General features: G+C 37.2%; 1 pseudogene; it reads left to right on the top strand.

The window, feature by feature from the left end:
* The first annotated feature begins 309 nt into the window (after positions 1 to 309).
* On the top strand, positions 310 to 1527 carry LOC118022562 (annotated as a pseudogene).
* The last annotated feature ends 14393 nt before the right edge of the window (positions 1528 to 15920 follow it).

Raw genomic sequence — 15920 nt, 5'->3', positions numbered from 1 at the left:
GAGAAAATGTGCAAAGGTGAGAAAATGTAGTATAATCTTAGAAAAAAAGCACATTGGATAGATTTAACTAAAGTATAGAGAGTGGAATAAGAGCTCATGAGAGGTTACATGGGGCAGTTAAGTTATGGAGGGCTCTAAATACCAGGCTGAAGAACATGTACTCGATATGAAATATATTGGTGGGTCACTAAAGATTTTGGTCAGGGGATAACAAGCAGGCTGAGGGTGAGGTAAATTCATGGTAATGTTAGTAGCTTAAGGAGAAGGCAAAGTATTGGGGCCATCAAATATCAATAGAAGCAATTAGTCATGGACCACGGGATTGCTGGTATGCTTAGATTTAAGTTTCTTGCACTTTTTCAAGGTCCCAAATGCTCTCAAAGGATTCTGTAGGAGAAGCTGCCCTGTTGATCCCATGCTGTTGCCCTAAATGCTTCATTTTCTGTGGTAGTTATCAAATGCAGGCATTGCCCATCATATTATCAAGATTAAAGGAAAAAAGGGGCGCCTGGGTGGCTCAGTTGGTTAAGCGACTGCCTTCGGCTCAGGTCATGATCCTGGAGTCCCGGGATCGAGTCCCGCATCGAGCTCCCTGCTCGGCAGGGAGTCTGCTTCTCCCTCTGACCCTCCTCCCTCTCATGTGCTCTCTCTCTCTCATTCTCTCTGTCTCAAATAAATAAATAAAATCTTAAAAAAAAAAAAAAAGATTAAAGGAAAAAAAATAGTTCCAAATATGCCTCATTTCCAAAGTAGAAACAGTACTCCTCCCCACCCCCCGTGAATAAATAAAAACTTAAAAGATTAAGTTGTACTCTGTATGCCCGGGAATCCTCCAGTGCTTTCATTTGCAAAACAAAAGATCATATTGTGCTAAGAGAAGCTGTCTACAGTTTGTTTCTCAACCTTCTTTTAAATCTATTGCCCCTTTCTGATAAACCTAAAAAGATCTGACCCTTTTTAAATGTTACTTGAGATTTCAATGTAAAATAATGATTAAGAAGGCATCAAAGTAGTTCTTCACCATCTTTCCTTCTTCCTGGCTGCCAGAGCCACGAAGGTTGAGCTATGCAGTTTGAGTAGGTACAAGATCTACCCCAGATATGGGAGGCCCAACACCAGGACTGACAGGAAGATTTCCCAATTTCTTAACGCAAAATGCCAGTTAGCATCCCTTTCTAAGAGGACTCCTCAGCAGATAGACTGGACTATCCTCTACAGAAGAAAATACGAAAAGGACAGTCAGAGGAAAGCCAAAAGACGAAAACCCGCTGTGCAGTCAAATCCCAGAAGCCCATCATTGGTGCCATTTCTTGCTGATAGAATGGCCAAGAGGAATCAGAAACCTGAAGTTAGGAAAGCTCAACAAGAACAAGCCATCAGGGATGCCAAGGAAGTGAAAGAGGCTAAGCAAGCATTTTTAGACAGCAATGGCCGGCTGTTTCTAAGGTTCCCATGAAAGCAGCAGCTAAGCGAGAGACTGTGAAGCCCATGAAGGTTTCTGCATCCTGGAGTGGTGGAAAACACTAAGTTGGCAGATCAGATTTTTATATAAACAGCTATTAAAAAATGAATACATCAAAGTAGAATTGATAAACAAATTCAGTAAATTCACTGGATACAAAATCAATGTACAGAAATCTGTTGCCTTTTTCTATACCAATAATGAATCAGCAGAAAAAGAAAATTTAAAAAAAAATCCCATTTAAAATTGCACCAAAAATAAGATACCTAGGAATAAACCTAACCAAAGAGGCGAAAGACCTATACTCTGAAAACTATAAAACACAGATGAAAGAAACAGAAGATGACATAAAGAAATGGGAAGACATTCCATAAAACAAATATTGTTAAAATGGCTATACAACCCAAAGCAATCTACTCTTTTAATACAATCCTTATCAATATACCAACAGCATTTTTCATAGAGCTAGAACAAACAATCCTAAAATTTCTATGGAGCCACAAAAGACTCTGAATAGCCAAAGCAATCTTGAAAAGGAAAAGCAAAGTGGGAGACATCACAATTCCAGACTTCAAGTTATATTACAAAACTGTAGTAATCAAAATAGTATGGTATTGGCACAAAAACAGACACCTATATCAATTGAACAGAGTAGATAATCCAGAAATAAACCCACAAGGGTATGGTCAACTAATCTTCGGCAAAACAGCAAAGAATATCCAACGGGAAAAAGACTGTCTCTTCAACAAATGGTGTTGGGAAAACTGGACAGCAACATGCAAAGGAATGAAACTAGACCACTTTCTTATACCATACATGAAAATAAATTCAAAATGGATGAAAGATCTACATGTGAGATCTGAAACCATAAAAATCCTAGAAGAGAACCCCAGGCAGTAACTTCTCTGACATCAGCCATAGCAACTTTTTTCTAGATAGGTCCCCTGAGGCAAGGGAAACAAAAGCAAAAATGAACTACTGGGACTACATCAGTAAAAACCTTCTGCACAGCCAAGGAAAACCATCAACAAAACTAAAAGGCGAGGGAGGTTAAGTGTCTGCCTTCAGCTCAGGTCATGATCCCAGGGCTCTGGGATCGAGTCCTGCATCGAGCTCCCTGCTTGGCAGGGCCTGCTTCTCCCTGTGCCCCTCCCCCCTGCCCTACAGCTGCTTGTGCTCTCTCTCTCTCAAATAAATAAATAAAATTTAAAAAAATAAACAACTAAAAGGCAACCTTTGGAATGGGAGAAGATATTTGCAAGTGACATTATCTGATAAAGGGCTAGTATCCAAAATATATAAAGAACTTATACAATTCAACACCCAAAAATCAAATAATCCAACTAAAAAATGGGCAAAAGACATGGATATACATTTCATGTCTGGAAAACATACAGATGGCCAACAGACACATGAAAAGATGCTCAACATCACTGATCATCAGGAAAATGCAAATCAAATGAGATACCACCTCATACCTGTCGGAATGGCTAAAATCAACAAAACAAGAAACAATAGGTGTTGGAGAAGATGTGGAGAAAAAGAAACTCTCTTGCACTGTTGGTGGGAATGCAAATTGGAGCAGTCACCCTGGAGAACTGTATGGAAGTTCCTCAAAAAGTTAAAAATAGAGCTACCCTATGATCCAGCATCGCACTACTGGATATTTACCCAAAGAATACGAAAATACTAATTCAGAGGGCTACATGCACCCCTATGTTTATGGTAGCATTATTTACAATAGCCAAATTATGGAAACAGCCCAAGTGTCCATCAATTGATGACTGGATAAAGAAGATATGATAAGGGAGGAAAGAAGTCATAAAATGAGCTGTCATCCCCATTTTTTACAGATAAAAACATTGAGCTGATAAATATCAAAGTCAGAGTTCAAACCCCAAAGTGACAACTTTTTGCAGTTAAACAGCACATTCTACTTTTTTTATTTAAGATTTATTTATTTATTGTAGAGAGAGAGCCCACACGCACAAGCGGGAGGGGTAGAGGGAGAGGGAGAGAATCTGAAGCAGACTCTGCCCAGAGCGTGGATTCCGACAACACGGAACTCCATCTCACGGCCCTGAGATCAGGACCTGAGCCGAAACCAAGAGTCAGATGCTTAACTGACTGAGCCACCCAGCCACCCCAGCACTTTATACTTTAAAAAGAACTTTCTACATATTATTTCAATTTATTTAACTTTGATTAGACCCTTCCTTGATCTGAAAAATGGATTTCTAAAGGCAAGGGTGGGACATGTTAAGATTCATGTTTATGGTTTGTCTCCCTCTCTGATTTCGTCTGAGCTGGAGGAGAGGTGGGGGGGTGGATGGGGTAATTAGGTGATGGGTGTTAAGGTGGGCACTTGATGTAATGAACACTGGGTGTTATACGCAACTGATGAATCACTAAACTCTACCTCTGAAACTAAAAAAAAAAAAAAGATTCATGTTTATGACACACTTGGATTCAAAAAAATTTTTCACATATAAATATAAAAATCATGGGTAAAAATGCTGAGAAATGTTTCCTGGGATTTTTGTTAAGCCACAAAGTTTTATAAGGTTACCAGTATATAAAATTGTTAGCATGACTTTACATTTTGTGGTCTAAAATCAAGAAAATAAATATTTAATCACACAACCAGTCCAAAAAAAATTGAAGCTGAAAGAAATCACTGCTTTTTTCAGTCGTCTCATAGCAAAAGTTTGTGAGAATTTGTACGTAGTCTCAAATTATTTGGTCACAGTTTGCTGTGGCATACACACACTATTTTGAGAATTATGACACCCAACACAATACCTTGTGAATATAGAATGTGCCCAATAAAATAGTTGCATTCATAAATGAACAAGTTAATGGTATAAGGTGCCAGAGAGTAAGAAAGTAAAATAAGAAAGATTTAGACTGGAAATAAAGTGGGGCAACTTCAGTGATACTTTATAATAAAATAGCAATTGAAGAATGCGTAAATTCGTTTAACTCATTGATGTTACTTCTACGTCACAATTTATTTTTATATTTTTAAAGTCCATGTGCATTTAAATAAAGCTAGGTCTAAAGTTATGTCAGGTTTGTTTTTCTATGCTAGAAATTCTGAAAACTTGATATTTGGTATTATTTGTTGATATATTTCAAGAGAGATTGTCACATTAAAAATTATTTAAGGATTTGTTTCCATTATAACCTCAGTATATATTGGGTATTCCTGTGCTCTTTTACCCACTCATCCATTTTTTATTTTTGCTTTTGTTTGTTTGTTTGTTTGTTTAGTTTTCAGTGATATGCTGCCTTTTTTTTGTGAACTCCTGGCTTTGCTAATTTTATATAAATCTAAACTGTTAAAATACAAATCCATTAACCAACATTTTTACATTTTCTAACACATATTATCTTTAAATTGCTCTGCCAGTAATTACTATCAATTTTCCCTATGCTGACATATTTTAGAATATGAAAATTTTCATACGTTATTTCTCAAACATATGAACAAATTGCCTTGAAAAGTATAAAACTAAAGCATACAAATGTCTTTGAACAGAGCAACAAATGCCCCCTAGTGTTTCTTGTTAGAATATCAGTTTTGGTAACATAAACTGAATATGTAAATGATATTTTCATAACTACTTAGAAAGTAAACTCATAAACAATAGAATCTGAATGTGTATAATGTTTTAAATTTCACCAAAAATGGAGTAGCAAGACATTTAGTTAAATGTTGTCTCGAGTAAATAATAGCTATCATAATGTATACACAAAGGTGATAGAAATCGGAGCTGTTCGGAGAGTTTTTCAGATATGGGGCAGCTGACACTCCTGAAACACTATCCTGCCTTTCTTGCAATGTCTTTCTAGCTAACGCCAAACTAAACTCATTAGGAATCATTCTTAAAACAGCAACATACACGGACACCTGGGTGGCTCAGTCCTTAGGCGTCTGCCTTCAGCTCAGGTCATGATCCCAGGGTCCTGGGATGGAGTCTGGCATGGGGCTCCCTGCTCAGCAGGAAGCCTGCTTCTCCCTCTCCCACCCCCTCCCCCCCGCTTGTGCTCTCTCTCTCGCTGTGTCTCTCTCTGTCAAATAAATAAAATCTTTTTTGAAAAAAAAACAGCAATATACAGGTAATCAGTCCCAAAAGCCACACTTGTGCCCTGTCTGTGGGCATGCATACACAGAGCTTCTAATTCAAGAGATGAAACTCTATTTCCATGAGCATCTTCTGCCTCTGCTCTAGTCCCCCTGTTGGTAATAGCCATGGTGAAAACAGAAAGAAGCAAAAAAACACAATTTACCTGGGCATGCGTCAAAGCTGCAATGTTACAGTGTACCCCGCCTTAACTTTACACAGCGGCACTCATACCAAGAATTTAAAAGTGCCAATGCCTCCGTGGTCAAGAACCAGTGTCTGGTCTATCTAAAGCAGCATTTGCTTAGAGAGAACAAGCAAGCACAACAAAAAAGCATGTTGGTGGGTATCTGAGTTTATCACAACACGGAATACTGCATATTTGTCTCTGTAACTATGGAAAATGATTATAATTATCACAATAAAAAAAGGCATTGGAAAACATTTGAGTTGAATACATTAAGCAGGGGGTGTTCCTTATTTTATTCTTACCCAGTATCTCTTTGCCTTTTGGGGGGCCACCACCCCTCTTCTGGTGCATGGACTTGATATTGCTCAGAGTCTTTCTCAGGATCAAGAGGTGGGCACAGGATGCAACCTTGGCCGCACTTTAATTTCAGAAATATGAGTCTTGGACAGAACAAAGAGAGGACACAAAGTAGCTCCCTAGATCCCCAAAGCTGCCTGTTCCTGCACATTCAAAGACCTACATGGCCAACTTTTCCTTGGAATCTGTGTGAGATACCAGTATCTTATTAATTTCTCTTTTTGCTTAACTTAACCAGAATAAGGGTGTCTAACTGAACTACTTCATAATAATAACATTATCCTTACCACACTTAGGTTACGTAAAAAATGAAAAATAAAGTAAAATGGTATAATTATGTTGTGTTTTAATTATAAATAAGTAATTTATGGACAATATTTTTATTATCATTGAATAACATTGTCAGCTACAGTTTAAAACAGAATTTGTGGAGATAAGTTACATTATCAATATACTTTCACAAAAATCTCCAAAAGAGCACAATAAAAAAAAGCATTAGAGCAAAAATATTTTTTATTGCTCATGTTTGCAAGTAAGTAAAAACGCCTTCTTTCATTCTTTGCTTTAGTTGTCAGGTAGCTATAAATATGTCTTCCTTCCATCACCACTGTCCAAAATTTAAGGGAGAGAATTATTTCTCTGTCGCATCCAAATCTTTCACTCGTATTAAATTATACTCACTTTTGTTTCCATTTTTAACCTTTCAAAGCGTAAATAATAAAATATTTTTCTTTATTATTAAATAATTCATATTGTACATGAAAGAAGCAAAGCAAAATAATTCTGTTTATTTAAACTTTGCTTATGTCTGTCAATTGTACTTCAATTTAAACATTTTTATTTAAATAGTTGTTTCAGAATATTTTTATTTAAGAAATCTCTTAGCATGGACTATAAAATCCAAACGTCCTGTAAAAGGTCAGAACACCTACTTGCCTTCTTTAGCAGATAATTTCATTAAAAATACAACGAAATAGGGGTGCCTGGCTGGCTCAGTTAGTGGAGCATGTGACTCTTGATCTCTGGATTGTGAGTTCAAGCCCCACGTTGGGTGTAGAGATTATTTAAAAATAAAATATTTTTAAAAATACAATTACACAATGATAATATAACTTTAATATTGTGCTTTAGTTTACCAAATGTTTCTGTGCGAATTATGTCAGTTAAGTCTAATGGCTGTGTGAGTCAAAGACTGGTACCACCATCTTACAGATAAGGAAACGGAGGCTGAAAGAAGATAAGTGGCTTACCCAAGGTCTTCAGAGTCATCACATAGCAAAGCCAACTCAAATGCGGATTATCTATCTCTCCGGCTATGGTTATTTCCATTTTACCACACTACAGAGTAGCGGGAAGTTTATTTTCCTAGAGTTGTATTACCTCTTAGTGATACTATCACTATACTTACTATCAGTAATACTTACTATCAGTGAGTCGAAAGTAAACCAAGAGCAAAGCCATGACACAAGACCCCTGGGCAGTTTCCAGGAGCTGTAAGTTACTGGTGCTCAAGTGCCTTTCTATCAAGAACTGCGAAGTGCCCCACATCAGGCTCCCTGCTCAGCGGGAAGCCTGCTCTCCCTCTCCCGCTTCCCCTGCTTGTGTTCCCTCTCTCGCTGTCTCTCTCTCTGTCAAATAAATAAAATCTTACAGAAAAAAAGAACTGCGAAGTGTTTTTCACTCTATAACACTGATTAGTCTCTAGAATATTTCAATAACGTGTGTCCCATTTCAGTGATAAAGTCAAACAAATCTGAATTCCCTTTTTGAATCATCGCCAGCCCTTAATACTGAAATGAAATACTGAATATATTTGATGGTGTGGGTACAAAAATGATGCTCAAGTCCTTCCCTCCATACATTAAAAAAAAAAAAAAATCCTTGAAGGTATTTTTCTAGAAGAGGTGTTGGATTTGCTTGGATTAATACTCACTGTTGCCCAAATGCCCTTTTGACTGATGCAAACGATAAGATTGTTGGCTAACTTAGAAATCCAACATATGGCCATGGAGTCTCAAAGCCGAGTGGCCTCAAAAGACACATGCCCTTTTCCACACATACACTAATTAGCCAAGCTCGGAGGGACCCAGGCCTGAGTTTAAGATGTCGAAATCTGGGCGCCTGGGTGGCTCAGTCGTTAAGCGTCTGCCTTCGGCTCAGGTCATGATCCCAGGGTCCTGGGATCGAGTCCCACATCGGGCTCCCTGCTCGGCGGGAAGCCTGCTTCTCCCTCTCCCACTCCCCCTGCTTGTGTTCCTGCTCTCGCTGTCTCTCTCTGTCAAATAAATTAAAAATCTTTAAAAAAAAAAAAAAGATGTCGAAATCTAATTTAATACATAAGAACCAGATTTTAGACATCACAGACACTAGAATATTACATATTAAATAGTATTATTAATATTACAAATAATATTAGATATTAGTAGATCTGTCTCCACTTTCATGTTTTCCATAAAACTTCCAGGAGCAGTATTGTGTTAGTCCAGAATCTCTAAGAAGCAAGTACCAAGACAGGACTAAACATGAAAGGATAGACATTGATAAAAGTAACTGAAGTGCTCATGTATTCAAAGAACTAATATTGTTTAAATGTCCATACTACCCAAAGCAATCTACAGATTCAATGTAATCCCTAGAAAATACCAATAACGTTTTTCACAGAGCTAGAACAAATAATCCTAAAATTTGTATGGAAACACAAAAGACCTCAAATAGCCAAAGCAATATTGAGAAAGAAGAACAAAGCTGGAGGCATCACAATCCCAGAATTCAAGCTATACTATAAAGCTACTATAGTAATCAAAACAGTATGATACTAGCACAAAAATAGACACATAGATCAATAGAACAGTCTAGAAATAAACCTACAGGTATATATGGTCAATTAATCCACAACAAAGGAGACAAGAGTTTACATTTGGGAAAAAGGCAGTCTCTTCAATAAGTGGTGCTGGGAAAACTGGACAGCTACATGCAAAACAATGAAACTGGACTGCTTTCCTATACCATACACGCATACACACACACACACACACACAAACACAACTCAAAATGGGTCAAAACCTAAATGTGAGACCTGAAACCATAAAATCCTAAAAGAAAACATAGGCAGTAATTTCTTAGACATCGACCTTAAACAACATATTTATGGATATGTCTCGTTAGGCAAGAGAAACAAAAGCAAAAATAAACTATTGGGACTACACCAAAATAAAAAGCTTCTACACAGCAAAGAAAACCATCAACAAAACAAAAAGACAACGTACTAAATGGAAAAAGATATTTGCAAATGATATATCCAATAAGGGGTTAACATCTAAAATATATAAAAAACTTACACAACTCTGCACCAAAAAACAAATAATCTGATTTAAAGATGGGCAGAGACCTGAATAGACATTTGTCCAAAAGACATTCAGATGGCAAACAGACACATGAAAAGATGCTCAATATCACTTGGCATCAGGGAAATGCAAATCAAAACCACAATGAGATGCCACCTCACATCTGTCAGAATGGCTAAAATCAGCAACACAGGAAACAACAGGTGTTGGTGGGGATGTGGAGAAAAGGGAAACCTCTTTCACTACTGCTAAGAATCTAAATTGGTGCAACCATTGTGAAAAACAATATGAAGGTTCCTCAAAAAATTAAAGTAGGGTGCCGGGGTGGCTTAGTCGGTTAACTGTCCGACTCTTGGTTTCGGCTCAGATCATGATCTCGGGGTCATGAGATCAAGCCCCATTTTGGGCACCCTGCTCAGCATGGAGTCTGCTTGAGATTCTCTCTCTCTCTCTCTCCCTCCCTTTTTTTTTTTTTTTTTGAAGATTTTTATTCATTTATTTGACAGAGAGAGACACAGTGAGAGAGGGAACACAAGCAGGGGGAGTGGGAGAGGGAGAAGCAGGCCTCCCGCGGAGCAGGGAGCCCAATGCAGGACTCGATCCCAGGACCCTGGGATCATGACCTGAGCCAAAGGCAGACGCTTAATGACTGAGCCACCCAGGCTCCCCTGTCTCCCTCCCTTTTTGTCCCTCCCTGCTTGCGCTCTCTCTCCCTCTCTCTCTCTAAGATAAATAAATAAAATCTTTATGATCCAAGAATTCCACTACTGGTTATTTATCCAAAGGAAACAAAAACACTAATTTGAAAAGATGTATGTCCTTCTATGTTTATTGCAGCATTATTTATTTGGAAGCAACGAAAGTATCTTTCAATAGATGAATAAAGAAGATGTGCTATACACACACACACAATGGGATATGACTTAGCCATAAAAAAGAATAATATATTGCCATTCACGACAGCACGGATGGCCCTAGAGAGTATTATGCTAAGTGAAATAAAACAGAGAAAGATGAATAGTATATGAGTTCACTTATATGTGGAATATAAAAAACAAAACAAATGAACAAACAAAAAACCAGACTCTTAAATACTGGTGGTTGCTAGGTGGGAGGTGGGTAGGAGGATAGGTGCAATAGATGAAGGGAATTAAGAGGTACAAACTTCCAGTTATAAAATAGATAAGTCACAGAGATAAGTACAGCAGAGGAAACATAGTCAATAATACTGTAATAGCATTATATGGTGACAGATGGTGACTGACTAGACTTACCATGCTGAGCACTGAGTAATGCGTAGAATTGTCTGACCAATATGTTGTATATCTAAAACTAATGTAACTATGTCAATTATACTTTGACAATAATTTTTTTAAGTAGTAGTCATAGAAGCAGAGAGTAGAAGAGTGGTTTTCAGGGGCTGAGGGAATAGGGAGACATTGGTCAAAGGGTCCGAAGTCACAGTTATGTAGGATGAATAAGCCAGAGATCTAATATACAGGCAGATGACTATACTTAATGTTAGTGCATTGATTACTGGATATATGTTAAGAGAGTAGATTTCAGGGGCACTCATCACACACACTCACACACACACACAATGGAGGAGGAAGTGACATGTTAATTAGCTTGACTCTAGCATTCATGTCACCATGCATATATGTATCAATTCTTCATGTTGTACACCTTAAATTATATACAATCTTTATTAAAAATGCATAAATAAATGAAAAAATGTAAGGATTTTATTAGAAGGAAATGGCTGTGTACGAAGTAATAAGGAGGGAGCTGGGGAAGGCTGAGAGAGTTGTCAGTCTGAATGTAAGCCTAATAGGCAAGAATAAGATTGAGAGACGGTTGAATGGACACATCTGAGACAGCTGTGCAGTCTAAGGAAGGTTTGGCAAAACCGTAAGGATGTCCTGGAGCCAAGGTGGGCCAACAAAGGGGTCACACCTGTCTTCCGGGATGAGGTGGGCCTCAGTGCATCACTGTTTTCAGTCCTTGGCTGGAGGGGCCAAGAGGAAGTATGGCCTGGGGCAAACGGGGTGGCTGAATCTCAAAGCACAGCAGCGGGGGGCCCCTCCATCCGTGAGGATCTTTGTTACTGTTCCATCGCAAGGAGTATGAAGGACATGCATAGGAGAGAAGCTGTCCTAAAACCCTTTAAAACATTAGAGGGGAGGCCCCTTTTTATCAGAAATGCATTCGTTTTTTTCACAAAAAAAGCTAATTCTTCATGATTTGGGAACAATATTTAGCATTACTAGAAGTGGAATACTGAGAAAAGCATTCTGAATTACAATTTACAGAAAATGAAAATTTCTAAATCATCAAATAAAAAGTGTTCAATTGTTTTGTTCAACACCAGGTGGAGCTCTTTTGCTTTTTTAAAACAAGGAAAGCGACTTTAAACAATACAGGTTTGGGCTGATTATGCATAGCTCTTAAGTCATCTTGTAAAATCATTTGAGTGCTTTCACACCGTATTTGTCACCATTTAAAATCTGATAATTTTTACAAATAGCACAGACTAGCTCAAACTGCAGTGTTAATAAAATAAGACCACTACGGCTAAAAATAACCATTAAATCTCTAAAAAAAAAAAGTTGTAAATAATACCGCCTCAAAGGTCTACATTCGCCTAAAGAAACGAGTTAAGAATCTAATTTAAATCTCACAGTCAATCCTGAAACAAATCAACAACTAGATCTCTCCCAGATCTCCACTGTGCTTCATAATCATTCTCTTTTTATGTAAAATACCTTCTCTGTAGGACAGATACAAAACAGGTTTTAGGTTATAATGTATAATATTTTCACAACTTTTCTATGCCAATTCTCAGAAGAAGCTAAAGGATTAAAGTAATAATGTTTATAATGTGGACATGCTTTTTCACAAGTAACTTGTCCCAGCTGGGAGGCATTACTTTCTCCGTGTCTATGCTTCAGAGTTCTCTCATTCTCATTGCAGGGTGATGGATACAGACACAAATAAAGGGATTTTTGCGGTCAAAAAAACCTCTTTTTTAACATTAGGGTTGATATACTCTTAAAGGAACCTATTTACTGCAGTAGTCTGTGTTACCTATTTAGTCTCCCATCCATGCAAGAAATACTTCCAGGGAGCTTGCCCTATGCTGAAGAGATAGGAATGAATAAGACAAACAGTGCCTGCTGCTTGGAGCCTGAGAGTTCAGAAGACCTACAATGAAGCCAGCAGTTATAATAGAGGCTATTGTAATGAAGGAAATACAGGGTACTATGGGAACCAGAGCAAGGGAACCTAATGACCAACCTGATCTAGGAGACAGAGAATACCTTCCCAAATAAGTGAAATTTAAGCTGAGATTCCTCTGTAAGAGAAAATGAGGTGAAACCCAAAAGGCTTTAAGGATATTTAAGGTGAAGAAACAGCTTTTACAAGGGCTGGGGATGAGCTAGAGTAGGTAAAATTTTAAAAAGCAAAAGCATGTCAGCAGAGCATAAAACGCAAGGTTCTTGGAGAAGGGAGAAAAATTTAAGATTTGGAGAGATTTCTGAGAACCAGACTGTGAGATCTTTTAGATGAATTAACAAATTGGAATTTTATCCAAGAATAATTGGAAATATAACTCAAGGGGCTAAGTTAAAATTTGAAAGGATGTGATAACCAGACTAAGAAATGTTCAGTGCCTAATGGAGCAATATATTGGATGAATCATCAATATTCCTACCAAAATAAACTACTTAGATGTGATTATCTTGGCTTTTCTTATCCATTAGAGCAGTAACATTGAAATACAGACTCATTTCATATAATGACTATTGATTTCAATGACTTTTTATCATAACAACTTTTAAAACATTATATTGCTTTTCAGACTCTTTTTTTTTTCTTGTTATAATTATATTTACTCCCTAACCACTCCAATTAAATTCTCTGTAAAATAGTAATATTCTGGGGCATCTGGGTGGCTCAGTCAGTTAAGCATCCAACTCTTGATTTTGGCTCAGGTCATGATCTCCGGGTGGGGAGATTGAGCCAGATGTAGGGCTCTGTGCTCAACATGGAGTCTGCTTGTCTCTCTCCCTCTGCTCCTCCCCTCGATTGCATGTGCTCTCTTTCTCAAACAAATAAATAAATAAATAAAATCTTTTTTTAAAAAGTGGTATTTCAATGTTGCAGTTTTAAAAAAACACAGTCACTGGGGTGCCTGGGTCGCTCAGCCAGTTAAGTGACCAACTATTGATTTCAGCTCAGGTCATGATCTTAGGGTCCTGAGATAGAGCCCAAGTCAGCTCCATGCTCAGTGGGGAATCTGCTTGAGATTCTCTCTCTCCCCAGCTTGCAGGCACTGTCTTTTTCTCTCTCTCTCTCTCTCTAAAATAAATACATAAGTTTTTTAAAAAATAATAAAAGAAAAAAGATAGTAACTAATTTACACAATACATTTCTGGTAAGAACACTTCAAATGGAGCACATTTGAATTGAGCTCCATGACTGGATGATCCAATATTTTGCTAAGCAGACGTATTTATGCCAACAGATCTGTGCTCTGCAGTTTGTTGACCATATCCATGTGTTTCAAAGCTTTCTGATGTTTTATTTTGCTCTGAAGTTGTTTCCAATTGCTATAACTTTATTTCTAAGTGCAAAATAATCCTGACCTTCTTAAGGCAAAACTGATAAAGATCGTGTGGAAAGAAGAACGCATCTTTCAGGAATGACTTTTGCACCGTCCTCCACCACCCATATCAAATCATCTCTTTTTCCTTTGGAGAACATAAGAAATTTTCATCATGTTACATTTTATGCACAATTTGAATTTATTTACTTTCATATTGTTGTTTACTACTTATATTTACATTATTTAATTGATATATACTTTTTCAATCTATGAAAAGTGATTTGGTTATCTTTGGTCAAGATGGAATACATTGTAATTTTCTCATTAAAATTCACAAATATTTTTAAATTTATGGTATGTTTTATGGTATGGATTTCAGGAATGAAATAATATCACCAATCAAGGAATAGGTATTCATCAAAGGACAGAGTTTAAACCAAACGCTTAAGACATGTCAATAACTGTAACTAGGCTTCCACAAAATAAGAAATTATAACCAGGAAATAACCATTAAAACAGGATATTTTTTTTTATTTTATTATTTTTTTAAAGATTTTTTTATTTTATTATTTTTTTTAAAGATTTATTTATTTATTTATTTGAGAGAGACAATAAGATAGAGAGAGCATGAGAGGGAGGAGGGCCAGAGGGAGAAGCAGACTCCCCGCTGAGCAGGGAGCCCGACGCGGGACTTGATCCTGGGACTCCAGGATCATGACCTGAGCTGAAAGCAGTTGCTCAACCAACTGAGCCACCCAGGTGCCCTAAAACAGGATAATTTTAAAATCATAAGAGATTACTTTGTAAATGAATGTGAACTAGCTGAACTGAATAATTTCCTAAGAAAATGCGATTTATCCAATTGGTCCCAGTAAAAACAGAATGTTAAAAGAGATGTATAGAAAAAAACAGTAACAGTTATTGAGGAAGGCCCTACATGAAAACACCAAGTGCAGATGATTTCACAGGCAAATTCTCATAAAAAGAGCAAAGATCAGATAATCCCAATGACACATATATTATTCTAGTACATAGGGAAAGAAGAAAACTCCCAAATTCTTTTGCAAAGTAAGTATAACATTGATATGAACACATGATAAACATATGACAAAAATACTGCAGGCCAATCTTACTTAGGAATTTTAATGCAAAAGTCCTTAATTAAAATATTAGCAAACAAAACAAAACAAAAAAATATTAGCAAACAGAATCCAAAACATCAAGGAAATAATACACGTGATCAAATGAGATTTACTCTAGTAATGTAAAAATAATTCAATATTAGGAAACCCATTGTTATAATTTCTTATAGTAATATAAGTAAGGACAAAAATGATGATTATCTTCATTAATGCTAAAAAGCCTGACAAAACTTTATACCCATTCCTGATATGGTCTGTTCTGGGCTGAACTGTGTCCCCCGCACCCCCCCCAGATTCATATATAGAAGCCTAACCTCCCCCAGGAGTGTATGTGGAAATAGGGCTTTTAAAGATATAATTACGTTAAAATGGATCATTTAATTCCATAATGTCCTTATTAGATTTAGGACACAGACACACAGACAGAAGGACGACCATGGAGGACACAGTGAGAAGGTAGACATCAGCAAGCAGAGGAGAGAGGCCTCAAAAGAAACAGAACCTGCAACACCTTGATCTCAGCTTCCAGCCTCCAGAACTATGAGAAAATAAATTTCTGTTGTTTAAGCCATCCAGTCTGTGGTATTCTGTTATGAGAGCGCCAACAAACTAATATACCCTACACTAACCCCCCAAAACTAAATATGATATGATTTTACACAACCCAGTCTTAACGCCAGCACCTTATT

The sequence above is a fragment of the Mirounga leonina genome, unplaced genomic scaffold (assembly GCF_011800145.1).
Source record: "Mirounga leonina isolate KUSES-001 unplaced genomic scaffold, KU_Mleo_1.0 Mir_176, whole genome shotgun sequence".
In the NCBI taxonomy this organism is placed as follows: Eukaryota; Metazoa; Chordata; class Mammalia; order Carnivora; family Phocidae; genus Mirounga; species Mirounga leonina.
This window is presented reverse-complemented; position numbering and strand designations above follow the sequence as displayed.